At 42.2% G+C, this 23,651-nt stretch overlaps 1 protein-coding gene across 4 annotated transcripts in view; it reads right to left on the bottom strand.

Annotated features, from left to right (window-relative positions):
* LOC111265240 (semaphorin-5A) overlaps positions 1–23,651 on the bottom strand; it is a 69,622-nt gene that overhangs the window by 22,557 nt on the left and 23,414 nt on the right. Inside the window, exon 3 of one of the 4 annotated variants that reach the window (XR_015312985.1) lies at positions 9,667–9,995. The exons of 2 other annotated variants lie outside the window; for them this stretch is intronic. The gene's annotated coding sequence lies outside the window, so the exon portion shown is untranslated. Of the gene's footprint in view, positions 1–9,666; positions 9,996–20,756; positions 20,850–23,651 lie in introns of those variants that run through there. One more of the 4 variants, XR_015312986.1, reaches the window with a different exon arrangement.

Below are 23,651 nucleotides of genomic sequence, written 5' to 3'. Positions count from 1 at the left end.
GGTCCAACGTAAACTGACATTTAAAGCCCAATAGATAAAATTTACTAACGGGACGCAAAGCGTCTTCAGTGCTAAACATGATTGTTCCGCTGTTTATTGCCCTTTTTCTCGGAATCCTAGAAATAAAAAGATTTCATGAGAGGCATCAGTAATATAATGGAGACTAGTTTTTTTTCTCTTTTATTGACTATATAAACAATTGAATCTGTTCTGTTACCCATCTGCCACACAATACCCTATCATCTATCATAGGACGCATCCAACTTATGGCTTTCGGATGTCAAATGCACAGCGTTCCCGTTAATAGTTTGTATTTTTCTCCTGACCAACGCTTTCCCTTTAGTTAACAACAAAAAGGCATGATAAACTAAACAACACCTAATTATAACATTGATTACGTTTAGATGAATAACTTAGTGATGTGAGGGCTGACGTCTAACGCCAATAAATGACGCCTCCCAGCGAACGTTTTGTCGCCTTTACTTTGACGGCCATTTGCTGGCGCGTCCGTCTAACGTATAACCATTCATTCTACACAAGCAGGACAACATAATAAAGCATGCACCGCATAAAAGCTATTATAATTATTATAAACTGTTATGTCTAAATGGGCAGACGGATACGCTTGGCGGAACATTTGCAGATAATATAGGGCAGAGCATGGCAATATTGTCGTCGCTGCTGCCATTGCCACCTTGTTTCAGCCGACGGCTACGTACGGCTGGCTGTCTTTGACGTATTCTGTTCTACAGAATGCCACCACTTCCCCGGCCGTTTCGTGCCATACTTTTGCGCGCCGTTGTGAACCGGCTGTAACTCATATTACTTTGTTGCACACTGTGCACTTTCGTTATGAAAGCAGAATATCTTCCCCCACGTAGTGGGGCAACTGCTTTGATCCGGGTGGACATTATCACTGAAGGAGCAATTGCGCCGCCCAAGCAACCCCCACATCACGTTCGCCGTTACTCACGACATCGGCAATTCTGGTCTACTAGCCCAGTTATCATCTGTTTCATTCCATTTTACATCAAACTGCTACATCGACTATCACTTACTTGATATTCAATAGTCTTTTTCCATTAATACTAATCGGATAGACTTTTCTATGGACCTTCGCCCTTTCACTTATGCGCGTAAAAGCATAAGCCAGCTAACGGGCTGACGTTAGGTTATTGCATTGGTTTGCATTCGAGTTGAAAGGCTTGTTTTGCATTTCCTGTCACTCTTCGTATTCACGGTGATGACCTACCATCGCGGCAGCATAGGAGGGCCTGTTATTAAGCTCATTGTGAAGCAGTACAAGACAAACGGTAGATAAATCCGGCATTCGCTGCCAGTGGCCTTTTGTTAACAGCGCCTGTTTGCTATAGTTAATATCGTCGTTATTGTCGCTACTCAACTGTAAGTGGGACGCCACCCTTCCCGTAAGCAGCTGGTCGAGCAAGCACATTCGGCCAGTCCGCGCGGCGACAGACGCCCGCTTGTCGTTGCTGTTCGCCGATAACTGCTGCCCCCTGATAAAGCCACATCTTTCGACCATGTCGGCAATGATAGCAAACAGTGCATCCATGACGATGAGAAAAATCGCGGGAGTATCCGCGTAGCGGCAACGGAACTATGAGCATGTACGGTAGTAACTACATCTAAAAAGAAAGGAAGACGGTATGGGACGAGAATGATGATGGCGGTCGTCTCGTCACAAAAAGCTAAAGAAGAATCAAGGTTTACAGCGTCTGCCGATTGTCAGTCTGCTGCCAGAAACCGCTCGTTGATGAGTTGTCGTTACTCCCGCTGCTCCTACCACCATCAAAGCGCTGTGTCTATTCTCAACGAATAAAAACGCCTGACGGTTCGACGGAGTTATTGCTTACTTTGCTGTTCGCTGAAAGAACAAATTCAATCGTCGCAAACGCTAATCCAAGAATGAACTCTGATGTGCTTCAGCTATACGGTCACGAACTCAAGAAACACCACCCTATCGATAACCTAACTGGGGTATCACCCCTTATGTCTGCTTGTACTCAGTCTCTGATTGTTGTCAAGACATGCGCGCACGTGGCGCACTGGTTGACGCCAAACTTTGAGGACTCTTTTTTTTGACATTTGAGACACAGACCCATTCAGAGACACACACACACTCCAAGGGCCCTTAGAACAGAGAGTAACCTCTCTGTATTTAGAACCTCCCTGTACGTAGAAATTTTCCCGTTTTGTAATCCCCAATAGGGAACGTGGTTGGCAAAGTCGTAACTTAGAGCGTTAAGTTGTGCCGACCCGACCGACTTCGACTATATTATGATAATAAAAGTAATAGGTATGATCTAAGGAAACGGATCATGACAAAGATAATTATAATTACATTGTATTTCTTACTGAAAAGATTAACAGCTGTATGTCTGCACGGGGGCGGATATACATAAATCAAAAGAAAACAGAAATTATCCTCGAGTTGATTCTACTGGTAACGATGGGGGTGATGACGATGACCATCGCGGACAGAAGAGGATAAGGGAGTTTCTGTTAAGGACATCTACGACCTATTTTGGTAATGACGTTTCACCATAGAGGATGCTCACTAGGTGCATTAGAAATCCCAGTGTTGTTTTTATCTGGTACCTGTTAGTCGAGTACGTTGGCAGCCGCGTTTATGTCGGTAAATGCGCAGACGGCCTCTCTGGCGAGATTGGCTAAACAGGCCACTTATTGACTTATTATAAAAAACGATTCTCATGAGACTTTCCATGGGTCTGAGAAAGCTGCCGTGGAGAAACATTCTGCACATACGTGCGCAATAACGTTCGCTTGCAATCAAGAGATTTTACGTAACGTGAGCTTCAATAGCTAACTATTTCATTAATAAAATTAAATACCTACGCAAATACATTAAGTATAGGGCAAAGGATGAGAACATGTGCGACCTCTCAGAACGAATACGTTCCCTATAGCAACTCAGAAGACATTTTTCCCTGCCTTCCAATGTATAATAAATAAAAGCAACTTCTATTCCGTAACCCGGGGGTCGAACTCATCTAGCGAAAATGACTGGATGGTTAATTGTATCTTGCCTAATCGAAACCGTTCTACGTTCTAATCAGATCAATTATACTAAGCCCGCGCATAGTTTACATATAACAATACATTCTTTTTACATACAATATTTTGCATAAACTCTTCCAGCCCCTTGTTTCTAGATGGCTGGGACCTTGCAGGTGGTCTTACCGTCTGACCGGTCATAAAGAGAATATAGTTATGACTATTGCTATAACGGACGCAGCTTAAGTTCTCCACAGACGTCTGCATCTTTATCCGTATTTGAGCAGGTCTGTAGTGCGGAATTCACGTCGTCGATCGATGCGCTGATTCAACCAGCCTGCTAACGTACCCCTAAATCAAGCGTCATGATAGCTAACGCCTACAGCTGCTTGCTCTGTTATCGTATTGTGCCTATTTGGCCATGTCGCCTTTTTCAATTTCGTTTTAGCGACGTGCCCCTATGGGCACGAACGAACGCAGCCTGGGTACAAGCGCCTTAACTTGGTGGCGAAGAAAAAATAACGAAACGTACAGAATCAGGTGCTTTCTGACTGCACCCTCCTAAGCGGCGGGCTCCACGGTCATCACGGTAGAATAAACGATAGTTCTAGCGAACTTCGCTTTTATAAGTTATGCGTACGTTCTACGTGACGGAGATGTACAGCGCTGACATGATGAACATAGATAATGGATCTAATAAAATACAATATAACTTCGACACGTGATTTTTTTTCGTCAGAAATTCTGACTATCATGCGTTATTGCTTTCTGCTCGGAGCTGATCCACTTGTTCAATTAACGAATAGGCAGATATTCATTAATTTAATTACTGTAGTAATAATGACCTTATGATGGTCGAGGAGACACTTAATGAAATTAATTAAGTCATTATGAATGACTTTATCTAAGTATTTCAAAAAGGAAAACGTTCTTTCGAAGCTTCACTGCTTTTTCGGGAATACGTTTTTGTTCGTGAGTATTAGCAAGCATCAACTAGTCATGGTTCAGTCGGAAAACTTATCCGAATGTACCGACGTGACACGCGTCTCTGGCCATCTATCAGATTGTGATCGCGTTCGATTAGCTGGTAGAAAATATGCCTTCTGACAGGCGATAGAGTTTGAAAGGAGTCTTCTGCTTTTTCAACGACCTCCGCCCGCAGCTGGTTTCCATCTGAAGCAAAAGCAAGGGGACTCCCAGTCGATGTCCTGGGTCGTTTCATAATCTCGAAAGGAATTCTTTTGTACAGCCAGTTAGCGGGCTACCACAAGGACTGCTCTGATTATCGCCGCGGATTTTTGTTGATAGGCCATGATGACCTGGAAGCCATCGTCGATTTCAATATAAGATCAAAATTTCAAATTTCCACTGGTAAGGGATGCTGAACAGGTCTTCGTTAGATATCGAGCTTGTGTCGAACTTTAGAACAGGCCATGTGTTATGCACGCACAAGTTTACCTGATTTAAAACTACGCGTACACCGTTTTTTTTTGCCACTCGCACATTGTAGAGTAAATTATATATCTCTATATTATAATTTGTCGTAGAAAACTCAAAAACAAGCGTTGACTAAGTGGAGAGCATAGGCACGTTCGTGTCTGATAGTACGACACGAACAATTTCGATGACGTTTGGCGGAATCTGACGCTGTAAATGTAGACGATATTGTTAATCGGTGCCACTCCGAGGCGTTTCGTTCTGCCAACAAAACTTGACCTGCTGAAGATACCCTTATGCTGCTAATATACATCTTCCATTTTATCGTGATGATTGGATCAATCTACGGACGCCACGAGACCGAACGGAACAATGTCGAAGGAAATAGAAAAGAAGAGATGGTAGGGATTCGAACCGAACACTTGACGAATTCAACGACTACAGCGCCCCGGATGAAGTAGCGGACGTACACGAAACTCGCTGTCGGCACAATGATGGGTGTTGCCGAGAAACTAAAAGACGTATATTTTTATCTACAGCATTGACTTAGGCAGAAGTTTAAATCGTCAATTGGCTTTCGAGTTGGTCTGTTCAAAGCGACTCATCTTCGAATCAGTAGCCTTCCATAACGACAACAGCCAGCGACAGATGTGACCGCCTGCGACAAATCATTACAAATTAGCTATATATAATATCAATATGTAGTTAAGCGTATTCGTGTGCCCGAATCGTCTACCAGGAACGTTTACGAATGAAACTGCCCAAGCGGTCATTGCATAACCAGACATTTCGGCTCTGCAAGATAAATGTTGATGATAGAATGGGTGTCCCATAGATGAGCGTAAGCATTGACGACGACGATTACCTGTCGGTCACCTCAAAATAACAAACAAACAATGACAAACTTATTGTCATCTCAGTTCATTATTAGTACTAATATTGCAAAAAAATATCACCGCTGATGAACTAAAATAAGACATTTCAAGGATGACGTCCAGGAATCCATTCGATCATGTCCTTGAGCAAAATTGAACGGGAAACGTTACGACCAGCAAACATTCTTACTATTAACGAACGAATGCTGAATAGCGTCAGGCCATAAACTTATCTGGTTTATCTTATTAGAAAAAATGCGATCAAAATTTGGTCTTTGTTACGGGAAAAAACTGCTTCGTCAGTTTTCCCTTATCCATCTGATCGATAGATGCTAGAGGAGAAATCAACTTTGACAATTGATCGACAGGCCGATTGATTAGGCCACAAGAGATGCCACTTCTTTTAGGCGTTGTCATCAATTATGCTTGATCCCTGGATATACCTTGTGTCACTAATGCACATCTATATTATTATGTTATATATTAAGGGTAACAGACCGTCATCAACCGCCGCCCTAACAACCTGTAATAGTCGACGCCAGCTGATGACGCCCATGAAGTATCACCACAGAGATGGCAGAGAAGATGGAGCGTACCCCAAAGAGCGCTGCCTGACCAAGAGACGTTATAATAGGCGAGTAAAGAAGGCCAACTGTGCTAGATAGAGTCATTTATTGGTTTATGTCACTGTTGGGCACTTCGTGATTAACACTGTCCGTCCTTGATAAAAAAGCAAATTTTTATAATTACTTTATTCCTTTCTATTTCTCGCATACGTATCAATTTTTTTAACATCTCCATTTTACCTTCCTTACCAGGTCAGCGCATGGTCAGCTACACCCTTTCATTGGCACCCCACTAATTTTTTAGCGTTTTCGAATCTGATTAGCATTGCTGTAGTATAATCAGACTCCTTATGCGTGTTTGTTTAGTTGCAACGTAGCACTGCAGTCCGTGTCGACTGGGTACGTTGTTCTGGGTAGAACTCAAATTGGGCAAATGTCTGTATAAATGGGGTGGGATGGCCCTTTCGACTGCGTATCGACGTTGTTTTTGTAAAATTTTACCGTGGAGACTTTGGGTACGTCTCTATAACATGTTTCCGATTCGACGCTGAACGTATTTCTCTGGCGAGTGATCAAGGGCATGATGATATATGGATGACTTTTCTTGTTTTAAACACCAGTTTCAGCACTCTATTCAAAATGAGTCCTTTTTAAAGTAGCCTTTCTCACAGAACCCTGGGTACTAACCATCAGGAACAGGTAGCAAGGTCAATATGCTTTTGCCTAGTGTTTAACCTAAATGCACAACGCTATCGGTAAATGACGACGATGAACATACGTACGCAAGCTTTTATAGGTACTATTATCACGAACCACATATTGAAAACGTTGTCATTTAATAATTCGCAAGCTGAGCTATACATTTATTCATCTTAAGTCATCAACATCTTTTTCCGTGAATACAATTGAGATGCGGTACCGCGAATCTCTTTAAAAAAAAACAAAGCCATCTTCGACAAAGCCGCAGACATGCGACACTGGCTCTTCCGCTGCGTTTGTCATGAGGCCCATTTCTGAAGGCACGTCTAAAGAACCCAATCAATGGAGTAGACGAAGATAGTAAACAGACAACGAGAGAGCTATACGTGGGTGGAAGAGACTATATGATACATGCCACACCCAGAATAACGCCCCTTGCGTGGGCGGAAAATAATCAAATCAGTGCGGACACAAACGTAACGATACTACACATGACGACTCGATATCCGATACAGTCCTATAAGGAAACGCTGTTTAGTTATAGCAACAAAGCTGTCTCAGCTATTAGGACATGTTATATAACGTTCTATAGGACATTATAGTATTGACTTAATTTATGCGACATTGGCAGAAAAATGTGCCTTAGTTTATTTATATGTAGCCTATTGGGGTTGATTTTTCGGGCGTACAATTTGACCATAACGTATGTTCAATCCAAGCGACGGTGTCAAGTGAATCACTGCATGAAAGCGGTGAGACAAAAAAAAAAACAGGAAAATTGTAATATAAACATAATATAGCAGAGCTGTAGCTACTTTTGTCATTATGTAACAAAGAATAGCAATATTATTTCCCAGTGGCTGGTCTGCCGGCTCTTCCGCTCGGTTAAATCATCATTACGACGACGGAACTTTGCATTTGGATCTGTTGGATCAGCCTTTTTCGCTGATAAAGTCTAAGCTTTCGCAGAACAGCAGAAGCGGCCACACAAAGCGATAACAATCGTCTTCGTAGTACCTTCAGCCTTCTGGATGTTTTTTAAAAGATATCTAAGAAACAACAACAATAAATATACTAGGGAAATAAGAAGGTACAGCGTCGAATGATGCAGAGAACACGTAAAGAGCTCAGCGATGAAAATGAAACAGAAAATAAATAAAAATCACAGGAGGCTCCCTTAGTCGCAAGTCGCCCCCTTGCTGCTTCTGTGCCTGACCAATAATAATTGGAGTCACTCTGGCTCCACCTGGTTGGCGATCTCTTCCCGTGTCCCCCTCGCTTGCTTTTATGGTCTGCGTCTCTGAATCTCCTCTTTCCCTGGACAATCGGGCCAGAGCAGAATACAGTAGCACTTTAAATAATTCGGCAACACACGAACAGGTCCTTGCAGACAAAGCAATGCAAAAAAAAAAACAGCCCAAGGAGAAAAAGCGGTTACGAAACGCCCTTAATCATATTCAACGAAAAGCCTAAAGAGGAAACAGGTTCTACCAGACAGGCTGATAAAGCCTGAAGGACATTTTGCGCTAGTTTTATAACCTTTGCTAAACTCTATTTGTCGATCCTGTCTTATTAACGGTTAACGTTGTTTGTTTAGTTATATGTAGCCTATTGGAGTTACTTTCTAGCGTGTAGAACTTGACTTTTTGTATATGTATAGTGTAGAAAAAAATCACTGCATCAGCGCTTGTAGTATTGTCGAAAGTAGCTATCAGATAGTGAACTAACTTTTACCAGAACCCGGGTATGTAAAAATGGACCACTTCCACTCTTTTTCCAAGTTCACTTGATTCACTAGATCGTCGCTATTCAGCATTTTCTATCGCTATCGTTATAAGCACCCCTTTCGAAGCACCACAGGACAGGGAAATCATCACTAATAACGGCCGTTATGGTGATGGATTCCGTTAAATCGTATCGTATCGTTTTTTTTTCTTTTTTTATCCACTTTTAGTCCTTTCCCTTGTTCGTCTTTTTGCCTACATGATCCCACGAGATTTTAACAATATTTTTTTTGTCGGGCGCCATCTGACGAACTCTCGTTCATTGGCCACGACCAAAATACGAAACTGCAGAAAATCGGAAGGACTAGAAAAGAATTGGCACTCCAAGAAAAGAAGGAAGAGGGCTTATATCTAACGGACAAAGATTCGCAAACTAATTATCCAGGTGCGTACATATGTAAGGTTTATCACTATACCAAGTAATCAGCTCGCTATAGCTAAATATTTCGTAGGCGGGCACCAGCAAGAAAGCTCACGCGGACATCAACAGCGCGGTGGCTTCCAGCAAACCCAAGTGATGATCAAACCCAACCGATCATGCTTCTGTAATGTCGTTATAGTGATACCGCTGTTTTTGCTATTATTGACTGTTGCAGCTGTTACCGCTAATGGCTTTCGTCTACGGTGGAAAGCGAGGTTATTTACGACAATTCTATTTAACTCGTATGTTTACTGGGCATATTGGCTCTGCGACAATAAAATAACCAACGACCCCCCCCCCCCCCTTCTTCCGCAAGTTCGCGCTTCCCTAAGCGACAAATGAATTCGCGCTGCTGTTTATTAAGGTAGCGATACCATAGAATTCGAAACGCTGGGCTTGCTGATTGTAGAATGTTAATACGGTTCTACACGCATAAGTAGCCAGAGAAGAGACATATAGTCGCTTCTTGGTTTTCTTCAGTGCCAGTTCTTAGCGAGACGAAAGGTAGAAGACTCAGTTTGGAACAGTGGTAGCTCTCTCGCCTGAAAACAAACAGTTCTCTCTGAAGAACTTTAACGTCTGAACCTGTCGAATCGACACATCTGTCTTTAATTTTAAACACCATCATCGAACAAACATAGGAAAAGTTCGGAAAAGTCTAACTCGACGTGCCCTTATGACGCAGATTCGAGGCAACCCTTTTTTCCATGGAATTAGCCTACTTTACCTACCTAACCTTTTACCAGATGCTCTACCTGCCACATATACCTATGTTTAATCTATAACTGCGTAACGAGAGGCTAGAGGAATGACAAATTCGAAGATACAGTGCATTTAAATGAGGACACCGAAGGCCTGTGAATGTTTTTATTATAACGATTCGATCGTCGTTAGAAAGCTGGAAATTTTACCGCCAAAGAAATTCATTTTTCATTATTAAAATGCTCCTGCATTTTAATTGATCTTATGCAACGTGCAACGATATTTTACCTTAGGAATCATTGAGAAAGGCGGTCAATTCCATGCTGCTCGTTGACACTGGAAAACGTGTAGCGTTCTAGCACTCATCAGCTCTGCGTGCAGCCGTCGCCTGCTATCACCTTCTATCCGACATCGCTATCCTGTCTCCAATTCTATCCAAATACATCATAACTTTTCGTTGATACTAACGTTACCTCTGCAAAGACGTTGGGTTACTACGTTAGCATAGTGTACAGGTGAACTATACAATTGGAAACAACAATTAACTAGATTTTGTCGCATTAGTAGATTGACTATTGCAGAACACTGGGATAATTCGGTCGCTGCATGAACGTGACCCGCATTAGTTGCTCTACATCTTGTCCACCCTATATTGTCAACGCAGACATCTGTACGTTCGGCATATGCCTATTCTGCAATGCGACATTACTACCAGCAAAAATCGCTTGAGTATCATTTAATTTACGCAATTGTGTCATGGGTGTTTTCCTGGTACCGTCATCCAACAACAATCAAATAGCGCAGGTTCATGAAATCAGCAGGCAGTGTCAGCCTGACAACGAGCTTCTATGTGTCGTTGCCGGTCGATCATTAGAGCTGGCCAGTGAAATATACATTAACAGTTCTGTTTCCCATCGGCGGTTCTAAAGTTGAAAGGCGCGAAAAAGTTCGCTATTGAGACACACATACGCTCAGTGGGCCTAAATGACTTGAAGTTGCAGTATCATCTGCATATATGTATATATATTGTACGAATGATGTATTGCGCAGCAGCGGCAACCGACTAGATTCGTCCGTAACCACAACTGGTGCCGCCGTCCTCGTATCCGGAATCAAAAACCGTCTATAGTATTCCAGACAAGCGCTAATATCCGACCAGTCGACACCACGCAATACAGTTACTACGAAGGACGAAATCACTGCGGCGCCCGCTGGTGGCCGGATTGATGAGTGCTTGCATGTATATATAGCCAGGAACCTAGCTGTTGGCGGTGTTGTGAATGGGACTTCACGGCGCGTGGATCGGCGTTTGCGTGCGGGGCGCGAAATCAGCGAAAACAACACGCAACGCGCTACCCTTACTGCCACCGGTTCTACAAAAACACTGCCGTATCACGACGACGACGACGACGACGACGACGATGATGATGATGATGATGACAGCCATCGTAAACAACACGAGCGCCACCTGCGGTGCGAGCGGCCACCGCGATCAGGCCAGCGTTAAACTCAAACAGACGCAGGCAGTGGCATTTATTGCTTTTACCGAATTCAGCAATCGGGGGACAGCTTCAACAGGAACGGTACAAGTTTGTGCTGCTTAGAGGTAGCGGCCGCCAGGACCTTCACTGTCGTTGTTGTTGTTGTTGTCGTCGGTCCGCTTAGCGATCTCCAAAAACAAACCAATGGGCGGAGGAAAAGATCAACACGCAAATGCTAGCCGAAAAATTGTCCGATTGAAAGCGAAACAGCTAATGAGCTAGCGCCCAGAAACTCAAGGCCTCACACATAGGATACAGAGCATAAATTACAGTTGACAGACAGGCAGGCAGGCAGGCAGGCAGGTCAGCCTACTGAAGGCGACTGGTCAAAGCAGCGCTTGTTGTAACAACAATACCAATAGCACCTTAGCCGCCTTGAAGCGTTCAGTATTTGTTGTTGTGGGTCTGCGAACTGGTCTGTTTTGCCCAGGTAGTCGTTTGTTACTGCTAGTGCCAGCTCATGTAATCGAATCGTTCGGTTTTTCATTAATCGTTTAGCGTAGTTCTAATGAGCTGAAAGTTTTGCAGTTAGAAGTGGGGCATATTGTGACGCCTGACAAAAGACCAGCGAGACAAGCACGTAATACTACACGGGGCGTTTAAAGTGAGACAGGCTGCTGTATGTTCGCCAATAGTAAATTACCTACCTGCAAATGATCACTTGGCTCATTAGTGAATATATCTTGTTGTTCCTTCGTCCAACCTCTGCACCGCCTAATCTCCCTCTATACTACCGTAATAGCTTGGCTGTATGTGTAAACAACGTACTTGCTTTAACTAGTCAAGTAAAATAGAAAAGTTTAATCTCATATTGAACATAATAGATAAACAATTAGGGTTAGAAGAGGGCTGTAGCTGGTCTAAGTCTTCACTGCAACCTGTACGGATCCCTATGGAAATAAAGAAGTATATATATCAAATAGACGAGAGTAAATTAGCCACTTAGTTTCGTGTCGCGTGAACGCTTCGTTATTGGAACAATAGAATACATACGAATATTTGATAAGCTGAACCTTTGTCCTAGATGAGATGGGCTCCGCACGCCGTTTGTATAAGAATGTTAGCGGTGTTGAGCGACTGAGACACCAATATTTGTCCTGATATATAGTTGTGCAAAGCTTTGAAACCGAGGTTGGTCGGCGATATTAATACCATACCCTGCGACTCTCAAAAGGGCCGAACATGATTTCACTGTAACTTTACTTTCATTCTATGTACGTTTATATATGTCGTTTTTGCGCTCCTATCGCTGATTGACTATTCATACCAACATTCAGGATCAGAGTAAATGATCGTCGACTCAATCCTTGGACCCCCAACGAATACCACTTTACTGTAGCTCCCATACGCAGCTGCTAACAACCCACCAAAGTAAGTTCAGCCACTATATATAACAGAGTTCGGGTATTTACTTTCCCAAACGTTCGCTTGTTCTGCCACACTCGATCCCGGCAGCAAACGATTACACTAACGGCCGATCGCTCGGTAAGGGGGGCTGGAAGAGAACGAGAAAATCATACACGAAGTGTGATACTCTAACGTCAGTACGGTTAAAGCGTGGGTTGCAGGAAAGCTTGAGCGCTTGCAGTAATAGTCGCGGCACGATACGGCGAAGGATCATAAAAGCACTCGCCGAAGGAACGTGCGCCGTTGAACTTAGCGCTATTTCAAGCAACAATGGCGAAATCAATAAAAAGGGGTTCCCGTTCGCCGATTAATAGCGGCAGACAAATACTGAACAAGTAGCAAAGTTATCGTCTAACGTATTCGCGTTGTTCACTGAAGCTTAAGTATCTTCGGCAAGTATCACAAACAGATATGCCTATGACTTTACTCTCGGTTGACGCTAATTATTCCAAATGGGCGCCATTACAAACGATGAAATATCATTAAGCCATTACACTAGCAATACTATTAATCTAAATATCTCTGATAAATCTTTTAACGGAAAAGCCGTCCTCGCTACTGATTTGACTCACGTTATTTTCGTTATCATGGCCGTCAAGCATCATCGAAGTTTGGCGTAATAGGATATTACGAAAGCAAACATTTGTAAATATGGCCGAACGCTCCTGCCTCGAATCCAGCTGGATCACATCGGGTACACTCGATCACAGATCTGCTATGGTTGATTGCACTGAGTTTTTGGCTTGCGTCAGCCACAGTTTACGTTAAAACTGATCTCTTACTGAGGAGAATCTTCAACAAGCAAATGGCGAAACGGCTGCTCGCGACCTGTCAGGGCTGAATAACTGGACAAACGTAATCACACGGATCTGCGTGCGAGCAGAGTTTAAGGACGGGTATTGTCTATTTTACTATGTTATATAATACAGCATCTACAATGTGCAAAAGCGATAGGTGCAACACAAAAAAACGGCTAGATAATAATTGTACGACGATCACTTCTATTAATATTACTATTATTACAGCTTCTACAATGTCTCGAAGAAATGTCTTGCTTTCGGTGCGTTGGCAAGCGCACCCGACGGGTGCCACTTCAGCCATAAACACGTTGGGTTGGTGCCTTAAGACTGGCACGTTGCCTTATTGGCCTGTTTCGTACAGTCGGCTACTTTCGTCGATGGCCGACATATTATTTCTTTCTTCAGTTTTGCTGTGGTTTACTGCTCGCCTATTCTGAATACGATAATCATGGCGGTCAGATGGGAGCCACAGGCCGTACTAGCGGCCAAACTGGCGACCAGTACCGCCTGTAGGCCAATCGATCAGCATGAATCGTGACTCGCGAAACATACGTCTTGCTTATTCAGCTCCATCGAAGTTGCTATGAATGAAAGTATTGTATATCATGTGCGTTCACCGAATACCGAAGATTGTTGTGGCGCTATCAACGGTGGCCCTGCTTTTTTCCCTATTTGGAAACACTGTCTTTATTTAGTGATTTGTTTTTTCTCGGCGTCCATAGCCTGTCACTTTGTGAGTGCTAAGGACACATTGGGTTCATTATTAATTTCGACTCGGTATGAATACACAAAGACGCTAAAGCTTTCGATCGATGTGTGTGCCGTGTACATACATAGCACGCATGCAAACGTGTTGAGTCAGGCCAACACGTAGGGCCATTATCAACAGCACATCGTGATATTGGTTGATGGGGACGAAGTGCCGAAACCGTATCAGGATCGTTACCATTGCTAGATTGTTATGATCACTATAACAGGGTACGCCATTTTTTGCGCGGGAAAACAGGCTGTTTCTGACTCCATCTATTATATAACACAGATTACACAGTAAAACGACCATCTACGTGTACTATTAATTGTATACGTACAGACGCTATGGGCTGGAATAGCACAAATAAAAAAAAAGGGACGTTATGTCGTAGGCTCGTTTTTAAACTGCTGTGAACGTCTGAAGTAACGTCTAATAGCTTGAGTACCAGGCGTAATACACGAACAACATTGTATTGCTGAAAAGCATTACTTCAGACATTGTAACGTCCTTGAGGCTATTAGCACTTCAAATGTAATTCAGCTGACGCGTTCAGACAACGATGTAACTACAACGAGTAACCACTGCTTATAAAAATAGGCAAACTCTCATACGAAAGAGGGGAAACAGTTACAAATGCGGGGAATTTTTCTTTACGACATCGTTTCTTTACGTGTGTGTATCTCATAGTAACAGCTCAAAACGTGTTTTGCATTTTGTCGTCAGCTTAGGAAAGCGTCCGACTTTGGTACATGGGTCTATTTTTGTTTCATATCGAACTCTGAAAGGATGGGACATTGAACACTGCTGAGTTAGGTCAGCTACGTATCAATCTATAAATCATCATTATGATAACAGATTAACGATAGAATAAGATGCATTTTTTTTTAACTACTGCTAGTTAGCCTAAAACGAGGCAATGTAGCGGCACTATTCGAAAGGATGGCTAGTAGGTCATCGCCGAATCCAGTTATGCCGTATACGTTCGACATACACAAATCAATGTTTTACAACTTAGTTTGTTATCAAGTAAAACAAGTGAAGAATTTTGCCATGATATGCTATCAGCGATCATCTGTATATGTATGCTTATGTATTTCTAGTATTACGTCTAGTATTACGAGCTATCATCGTCTCGGTCCAGCTCGGCCATCAAAGTCACCGCTACTTGTTGCCAAGTGATCTTTCAAGCTGTTCTCCGACGTTCCTGTAATTTTGTTCAATACTGCGATCAATAGCGATTGATTACTTCGGAGTTGTTGTTATCGGTGCTCCGCTGGTATATGACGATTTGTCGTTCGCTTACCTGGATAGGGCTGTTTTATTGGCGACTTCATAAATGATTTGCTACCGTCAACTTTAGTTGAGTTTAACATTTCAACAGCGTACCTCATCCGAGAAAGCTTGTTTTGGGAATCGAGACAAAGGACATCGAAGTCAGATTCTCATCGATAGAACATTAGATACAGTCTTTGTATACACACACACACACATATATATATATATATATATATATATAAGTGAAGTCGCAGCGTATGACACACTTCACAGATGTGGCGGTAAACGGAGCTTTGCATTTGGCTTCAGTGGATGTTGCGTTAATACCATTATAACTATTACGCCTTTACGACAACCTCTACTATCCCGACAGGCGACCGTTCGCGGCCATAACATTGGAAGGATCCAAAATGAAGCGTGCTTCACTATATGGATAACTTCCATGGCGAAGTCATAATTCTTGTTCTATATGTACCTCTTCCATATTATAGGAACACTAATAATAACATAGGTAATAATGTATTGCTTTTTTAAAACACACACACACACACACAGATAAAATGAGGCTTTTGCAGAGATAAGACGGCTGATATACAGCCTGTAAATAGAACAGCAGCCACGCTTAAAGCAATAAGCTTACACAATATAAACCTTATTGTACAATTCTCGTCTGGTTTATGGGTTTCTTTTTCAATCTGTGTCAGCTCTGCTCAAATAATCTTGCAGGTGGTCAAATAAACAAACATCAAACGTAAATTTTTCTGTGTACAACGAACAAAATATGAATGTACCTTTCCGGATTTTCGTGTTTTGACGAAGCACGAAGACGTGAAGTGTTCCTACGTGTTTGATTCTCCTTCATATAGTTTCAATGTTACGAAGAACAGTAAACAGTTAGCTGTAAGTGCCGACTCCAGTTAGTGATATCGTATTGTACCTACTCACGGCTTAAAAATTGACAATGCACAAGCTGAAGGCCAACCGAGCTCTAGTTCATGGCAGGATGGGTTTTAGAGGGTAGCTTCATTCAAAACAAAAAATCAAAATACGTTCTGTAATAATAGCGTAAGAAATATACATTATGATGGATTAGTTTAAATATTTCCATTTGATACAGGTCCGCTTGTTGTCAGAACCGCAAGTCAATATTAAATGGGTTAAAAAAAGCAATAGCTTTAACCGCTAGGTCTCTGACTGAAAACGTACGAAGGCATACGACAATGGCCAATGACACATATACATTAAAATAGTAAATTAAAGAAGCCTTCCGTAACATAAAATGAAAAATCTTACGCAGTAACAGAAATTCAAAAAATAAAGTGGCAGGGAATGCCGTATATACTTCAGCATGAATAATTTGCAAAAGTAAGGGTACCCGTTGTGTAATATCCCAAATGTACTGCAGTAGTTGTTCTTATGTCTGAACATGCAATTTATAACGGAATTGCTAAAATAAGCGTTTGATTTTAGGTCCAACTAACATGACTGCATTAGTATTGGCTACGACTGGGGCCCCAACTCATCGATGCACGAGAAACGAGAGAATGCAAAAAAATGTAAACAATAACTAGTTATGTAAATTTTTCAGCCTGAATATCCAAGAAATCGAAGCAGACAGCGACCGTTCGTTAGCCTGATAGGGCTCCAATCAGTAATAATGCTAATTATAATAAAATATAGATACAAGAAAAAAATACCTCCTAATAGCAGTATTAGGAAGCAGTAATCTAAATTACGGAGTAATCAGCCACAGATTGAAAAATTGTTATTTCTACATGCCCGTGCATAAACGTATACTGCGAGTACATTTTTGTGTTATACAGCAAAAAAGGCGCGGATATAGCAGTTTCTCATGGAAGGTTGCGATTCCCAGGGAATGGGACCGGCGAAAGGGCATCAGGATCTATCAAGGAGTCTGCCCGTGGAAAATAAGAACTAATAAAATCCTTTACCAAGTACAGTGTAAGGCTGACCCGGACACACTTGGCAAGCGTAGTATACTCAAACACCGTGGCTTTCTTAAGCGATACGGCCGCAGGAGCTAAATCATCGCTATAAAAAAAAGACTATCTAGGTACATCGCCTGCTACGCATCGTTTTGTTCTTCTAACTTCTCGTTCCGTTGATGGTGCCATTGGGGCGCCTAGTCCAGTGATAAATGTAATCGCGCGTCTCATGGGGTATAAATCACCGAGGTGTTTCTGAACAGCATGTTACTACATTACATTATAGGCAGAAAAATATAAAACCGTACGTGTGAAAGTATATGTACTTATCAATTGCAGTGCACGAAAGTACATGGCATGTAATAACATCCCTATTTTATAGGGCTGACCCAGTAAGTGCGTTTAGAAGTTTGTTTATCACATGCGAATCCAGAGGTTGCTTATACGAGTATATTTTATTTGTTCGATACGAGTATTTATTATGTTCGGGGAAAATTGCCACTTTAATTGTTGTTTTTTTGCGTGTATACATTTCTAATAGAAATAATCACTTGTCATGACCTTGTCTCTCTTGAGGGGATGTTGAACCCGCGTTGGGCAAGTCTTACGTACATGTCTACCAGACGTCAACGGACGGACGTTTTACAATATGTACAATTTAATAATAATAGTAATAACTTAATAATGTATAAGGCCTATTGAAGTGACCGACCATCGCAGAACAATGATCCATATGTTCTTTGGTCACATCAGAAATCAATTCACAAGTTCAGTGCATAACTTGGCTAGCCAGGTGGACCCATTGACATATATACAGGTTACTTGTGTGCAGCTTATGGACTTTGGCGTACATTATAGTCGGTCCATATCACTAATACCCAATACTCATAGATCAACAGTAGCTGCAGATGCGTCCCAGCACCGCAACACCCCAAAGATATAGCGGCCGTTCATCTAGACAAAGCTTTTATCACTTTCATTACTATTAATGTTACTGATACTCGTCATAGTTTTACTATATGAATAATATTAGAGGAAGAAAAGCTACCAAGATCATTAGCACCGGCGGCATAGCATGCTACCTCTTCGTCACAGCAACGTACCATTATTACTATCAAAAGTAACATAAAAACGGAATATTTTATGATCATATATGACGAGGAAGTGATGAGCTAATATTTCCTATCTATATCTCACACGAGGTGTCAAGAAACAAATCGCTTATGGTCCGAACGGAGCCTATTGTGGCACGTATAAACGTCCGGTGTCAATTCCTGCCCGTAGATTTGCGCCCCCAGAGGGCTGGCGACCTGCTTGTTATTGGCTTTACAGTAATAATTAACGCTGATGCAACGGTCATCTGCAATAGAAAGTCGATAATCGACGCATCTTCATTGCCTACTGACCCATCCATTAGCACCGACTGCTTGATCCATCGCTCGTATACAATTCCACGTATTTGTGGTTCTTTCGACGTTGGTCAACGCCTTTAGCAGATGACACGTCGCCTGTGACTGTACAAGATTACGCTGTACAGCCAATAGCTACGTCTATGTCCAGTTTGCCCACAACAAATGTGTCAATGGTTTCCCCACACAACGCACACTTCTTTTGCATGGGTATATATATATATAGTGTATGTATAGGTATGTTGTCCAAGATCAATAAACACAGTTGTCATCAACAGAAGTAACAACGGGTACAAACAATCGACCCATTTAATCGTAGCGGGCTCACGTGTGGAACTATAGTAATACCGTAAAAAGTCATTTCACATCTTGTTTCCACTACCTGCCTTCCGCATGGCGCATTTGTTGTAATTATTATTATTATCATCAATATTGTTGTTGCCGTTGCCAGTGGCGATGGCGGCGCAAGCATCACAGTGGCTCGAGCCCCTTCAAGAAGCTCCTATATCGACAAGGTGACAAAGTAGCAAAATAACAAATAGGCTGAGACAAGTTCTGTAGAATACAAAAGACGCCTCGGCAAGAACAAAGATTACCTTAACGGCAGTAGCCCAGTTAAAATATAAACGGCACCCGAATTAGAATCAATCTCAATGAGTCAAAAATGAATCAAGCAAAACTATAAAAGTTAAACGGCCAAGTAAAACTGGTAAAAGCCTAGGAGATTTCAGAAACTGGATAGCTTTTGGCCATCAATCTGGGGAACAACTTAACATGAGAAAACGAATGGCAGAAAGCGCAAACGTGCGACTTTTTTTAATCCCTTACCAGCGATTTCAACAGGATTTACGGTACAGTTGGCATATAGGTTGAAAGAAAAACGGAAAGAAGGACATTCGCCAGTAACATCAACGGACCCAACGAAAAGGATGACGTCCTTAGAATGAGCAAAATCAGCCATTCAGCTAGGTAGAAATGGCCGTGCTTCGACCCATCAGAGTAACGTGCGGAAAGTTCTGGTGGCAATGGAGAAAATATGGTGGGCATGAATAACGTTTAGTGGCGGCAACTTCGACACTTGCCAACGAATACTAATGCACAACGCTTAAACTTAGCGCAGAGGACATTAATTATCCATAAGAAAAAAAAAAAAAATGTTATTGTTATTACTATTATAATTGGCAGTGCGTTGCGATTCGCAGATAAACTATAATTGAGGTTCGACGGAGCGGCAGAGACGTTTGCTGCACCCCGCGAGAGGCTACAGGCGATACGGGCAGGATCTATCGTGCACGCCTAAGCCAAGTCATCCAGGTGCAATGCATTGACGAGATGCACGAGGGAACTTAGTGACTATATCATCATCATCATCATTGATTTTACGATGATGCTGGTAGTAACTTGTTTTTGAAGTCACGCTGGTACCGAAACGAAATGATAATGACTATAGATAGTATTTTTATACTACGTTGAGATGTAAAGCAGCTGTATCTGTATACATGAACCACTGCACAATTACGGCGTAAATCATAGTTACCTTTTATGCATCATTATCTATTGTTCGACACGCTACTATTGACTTTTACCTCATGTCGTCAAATATTTGCGTTCATAAGAAACCGTCAATCGGTGAAACCTCGTTACGGTGATGAAGTTCGAACGAATTCTGTTATTGTTATTATTGTCGCTAGTGTCGCCATAACAGTTCGTCTAGTTGCAATGAAGTATGTTACAGGACAAGTCTATGGGGCACGCAAGGGGAACGTTTGACAAAATGTTGCATTATTAGTGTTAAAACGAAGATAGAATAGGAGATCGGCGACATTAATCGCCATTTGCCATCAATTACTTTCTAGCTGATTGTCACAGCCATGCTATTCGTTGAAATCATTTTCCTCTATGTCTGTTTCCACTAGCGGGTCGTTTCCTGTCGACTGCTTTCCTCTGGCTCCGGTTTATATGGAAAGCGGTTGGAGAAAAGCAAATAAAAATCCAAAACGCTACCTCTCACTTGATAAAACTATTGTAGTTATTCGTACTATAAAACATAAAAACGTGCATAATTTGTTACATCGACATAGCTCGCGATGTTTGACAAATGCCATATATTCTCACAAGTTCAGATATACACGCAAGCACGTCACAGATATTGAGAAATTTCCTGCCTTCACGTTATGCCCTCGACGAAGCTGCTGGCCACCTGTAAGCAATCGGACGATTCATTTGTTTTCTATTGTGTGCCCGGTTTGGTCCTTTTTATAGGTGAAAATTACGTAGGCGAAACTTTGTTATAACTACAGATCCCCAGACACAGAGATCTGATGAGAAGCTGCTATGAGAAAACGAATAAGATTTCGGATCGGAAGAGGCTTCTATTTGAAGAAAAATTGATTTCGAGGAAATCGTCATGCTGAAAATGTTCTTATCAGGAACGTGTTGCAAAGGGTATATTGCAGTTTGATGTTGCCGACTGCTGCTGGATGTTCAGCCCATCCGGATGGATAAAGTTTGCTATATAACTTACAGTTTTCCGGTCCTAGAAACCTATCTATCGAAGACGAGAAGCGACACACTGTGCATGAAGAGCTGGCTTTTTTTACGTCGAATAGACGGCGGGAGTGAATTCCATTTACATGAACTCTTCGTAAGGGAAAACTCAGAGAAATCTGTATTGACTGGTTTCAATGAATAGCTCTCATAATAGTACGTTATATGCGTTCTTTGTAAAGCAATACTTTTCGCATGTTGACGAGATCGATATAGATTAAAAGCGATTACGCTATTAACTTTTCCATTAGAAACAGCTATCTGGGAGTAATGGATTTGAACTTTTCGAGTACTATCGATCGAGTTGAAAAAAAAAACGGATAGCACGTGCCTTTGCCGGGGCTCAAACCAGGATACTGCCTTGACCGGAAAAATCTTTGCCCTGCCCATGGCTGGCAATCAGTTCTAAGCTCACGTTTTCAAACTGCTCCATCTAACTGGCCAGAACCCACGTAAATAGTTTAAAGGAGAACAAATATCCGTGTTACACATGGTACATAATAGAACGGTACAAGCCACCGAACGACAGCGAACTATGAACACTGGCGTCAGTTTGTCGACAAAAACAACCAGGACGTATACGTTCATGCATACATAAAGTAAAAACTATCCGACGTGCAAGGAGAGCGGTGCTTCCACTAGGGCACAGACGGATGAAGGAGAGATTCAAGTTAACCGGCGACATGCCTACAGCCTACCCGGTATACATCGATGTAAACATAAATTAAACGAGCTAGCTACAAAACGATTACTCGTTAGTGACGTGTAGTGTCGTTACTTGGATGGGTTCGAAATTCTCTCAAATATTGTATGTTTATCCAAAGCCGCTTTAACAACTTGTCACAGATAAAAAGTATATCTCATATTGTGTACCGTTTCAATATAAGCACGCTCGCAGTTATTATGCATCGCAGAGATGACGGACTTAATGGACCAATGGTTTTCCGCACGCCCCGTTCGCCCAACAAATCGGCAACACTGCCCGGAGGATCAGGCCGTCCGTTATATGGTGAGCATGCCCTTAATCTCGTAATTTGTCTCTTTGTTCCTGCATAATCAACCGATTCGCGTGGCTACTAAGCGAATCCTGAGTAGCTAAGTGAAGCGTGTCTCTTTTCTCCAATGACAAACGTGATAAGTTACTGCCAGCTAGCAGTGCACTGCTGTTAAAGGCCGCTGTTCTAACGACATGGCACTATACGGTACATCTGTATACATACATATATATATGCGCTGCTGTCAAACGTTATTGTACGCGGTGTTGTTCATAGACTTGTGCAGGGCGTCTTGACATAACACAGATGAAGTCGACGTAACTCAGTACATCTTCCGTGCTCATCGACGATGACAGCAAACATATATCTTTGGCCAGGACGACAAAATGGAGGCGCATGCAACAGCAGAAGAAGTGATTTGTCCGTTCAGCTCTTGAGCCGCAATAGATAAGAGGGCGACGGGGTGAAAACCTCGCCGCCAATGACGTTGATAGTTTCAGACCCAGCCGTACAACATATATGTGGAAATAGTGAATAGCTGCTGCCAACTATTACTGCACTATTTCTACGTGTCGATGTAACTTTAACACTGAGCGTTTGGGCTCCGGCTTTCACGGGCTCGCATGGGTCGCCAAAAGCTGGGTTAAACCGGCACAAAAGTAAAAGATCGACCAATATGAACAGAGGCAGCTAAAATTATAAACGAAAATCAAAAGTTACCAATAGGTCAATCGTCAAATACGAACCGAAATTAAGATAAATCATTGCTGCTTTGGGTAGAATGAAGAACACTAGTATTAATTGGTACGCGGCTGTGCAAGAACAGGGGTGCCGCTGAAAAATAGTAGCTAACAAGTAATCAGTATAACTTGACAGATAGATAAATAGCACATGTACACATACCGCAAATGCATCTTCTATTTATAGATTTAACAACGGTGGATCGAATGGATCCTATTTACTTTATCCGCATCCGCTGTCCTTTCAGCTACCAAAGAGAAGAACAAAACGGAGCTTTGCAACAGCCAGTCAAATGACGATGAGTAATTAATTTTCCAATTTTGCAAAAATATCGCACTTATCGATGGCGACATCAGAATGGACAGCCATATTGGAATAGACCAAACACTGAAACGAGGGGGGTTCGCTGCTATCTAATATATACGCGAGGCATCGATTACTCAATGCTATGTCAACGCAAATTGTGTAAAATTTTAAAATATCTTCCCATAAACTAACAGGTTTAGGGGATGTTCTATATATTGTATCGAAGCTGCATTAACGGCAACAACAGGTCCAGCTGCAAGAGCGGTCTATGCAGGACCGCTAGAGTCGTAGGGTTTACCAATCCTGTCAAAGGCTGACTCAATTCGTTAACACACACACACACTTAAGGTGGACGCCGATAACGAGAAACACCATTTTTTAAGAAGCGCTGATAGCTACGGTATCGTGCAAAT

This window comes from Varroa jacobsoni, unplaced genomic scaffold (genome assembly GCF_002532875.2).
Source record: "Varroa jacobsoni isolate VJ856 unplaced genomic scaffold, vjacob_1.0 scaffold_945, whole genome shotgun sequence".
Lineage (NCBI taxonomy): Eukaryota > Metazoa > Arthropoda > Arachnida > Mesostigmata > Varroidae > Varroa > Varroa jacobsoni.
Note: the sequence above shows the minus strand (reverse complement) of the source record. Positions and strands in the feature narration are given on the sequence as shown.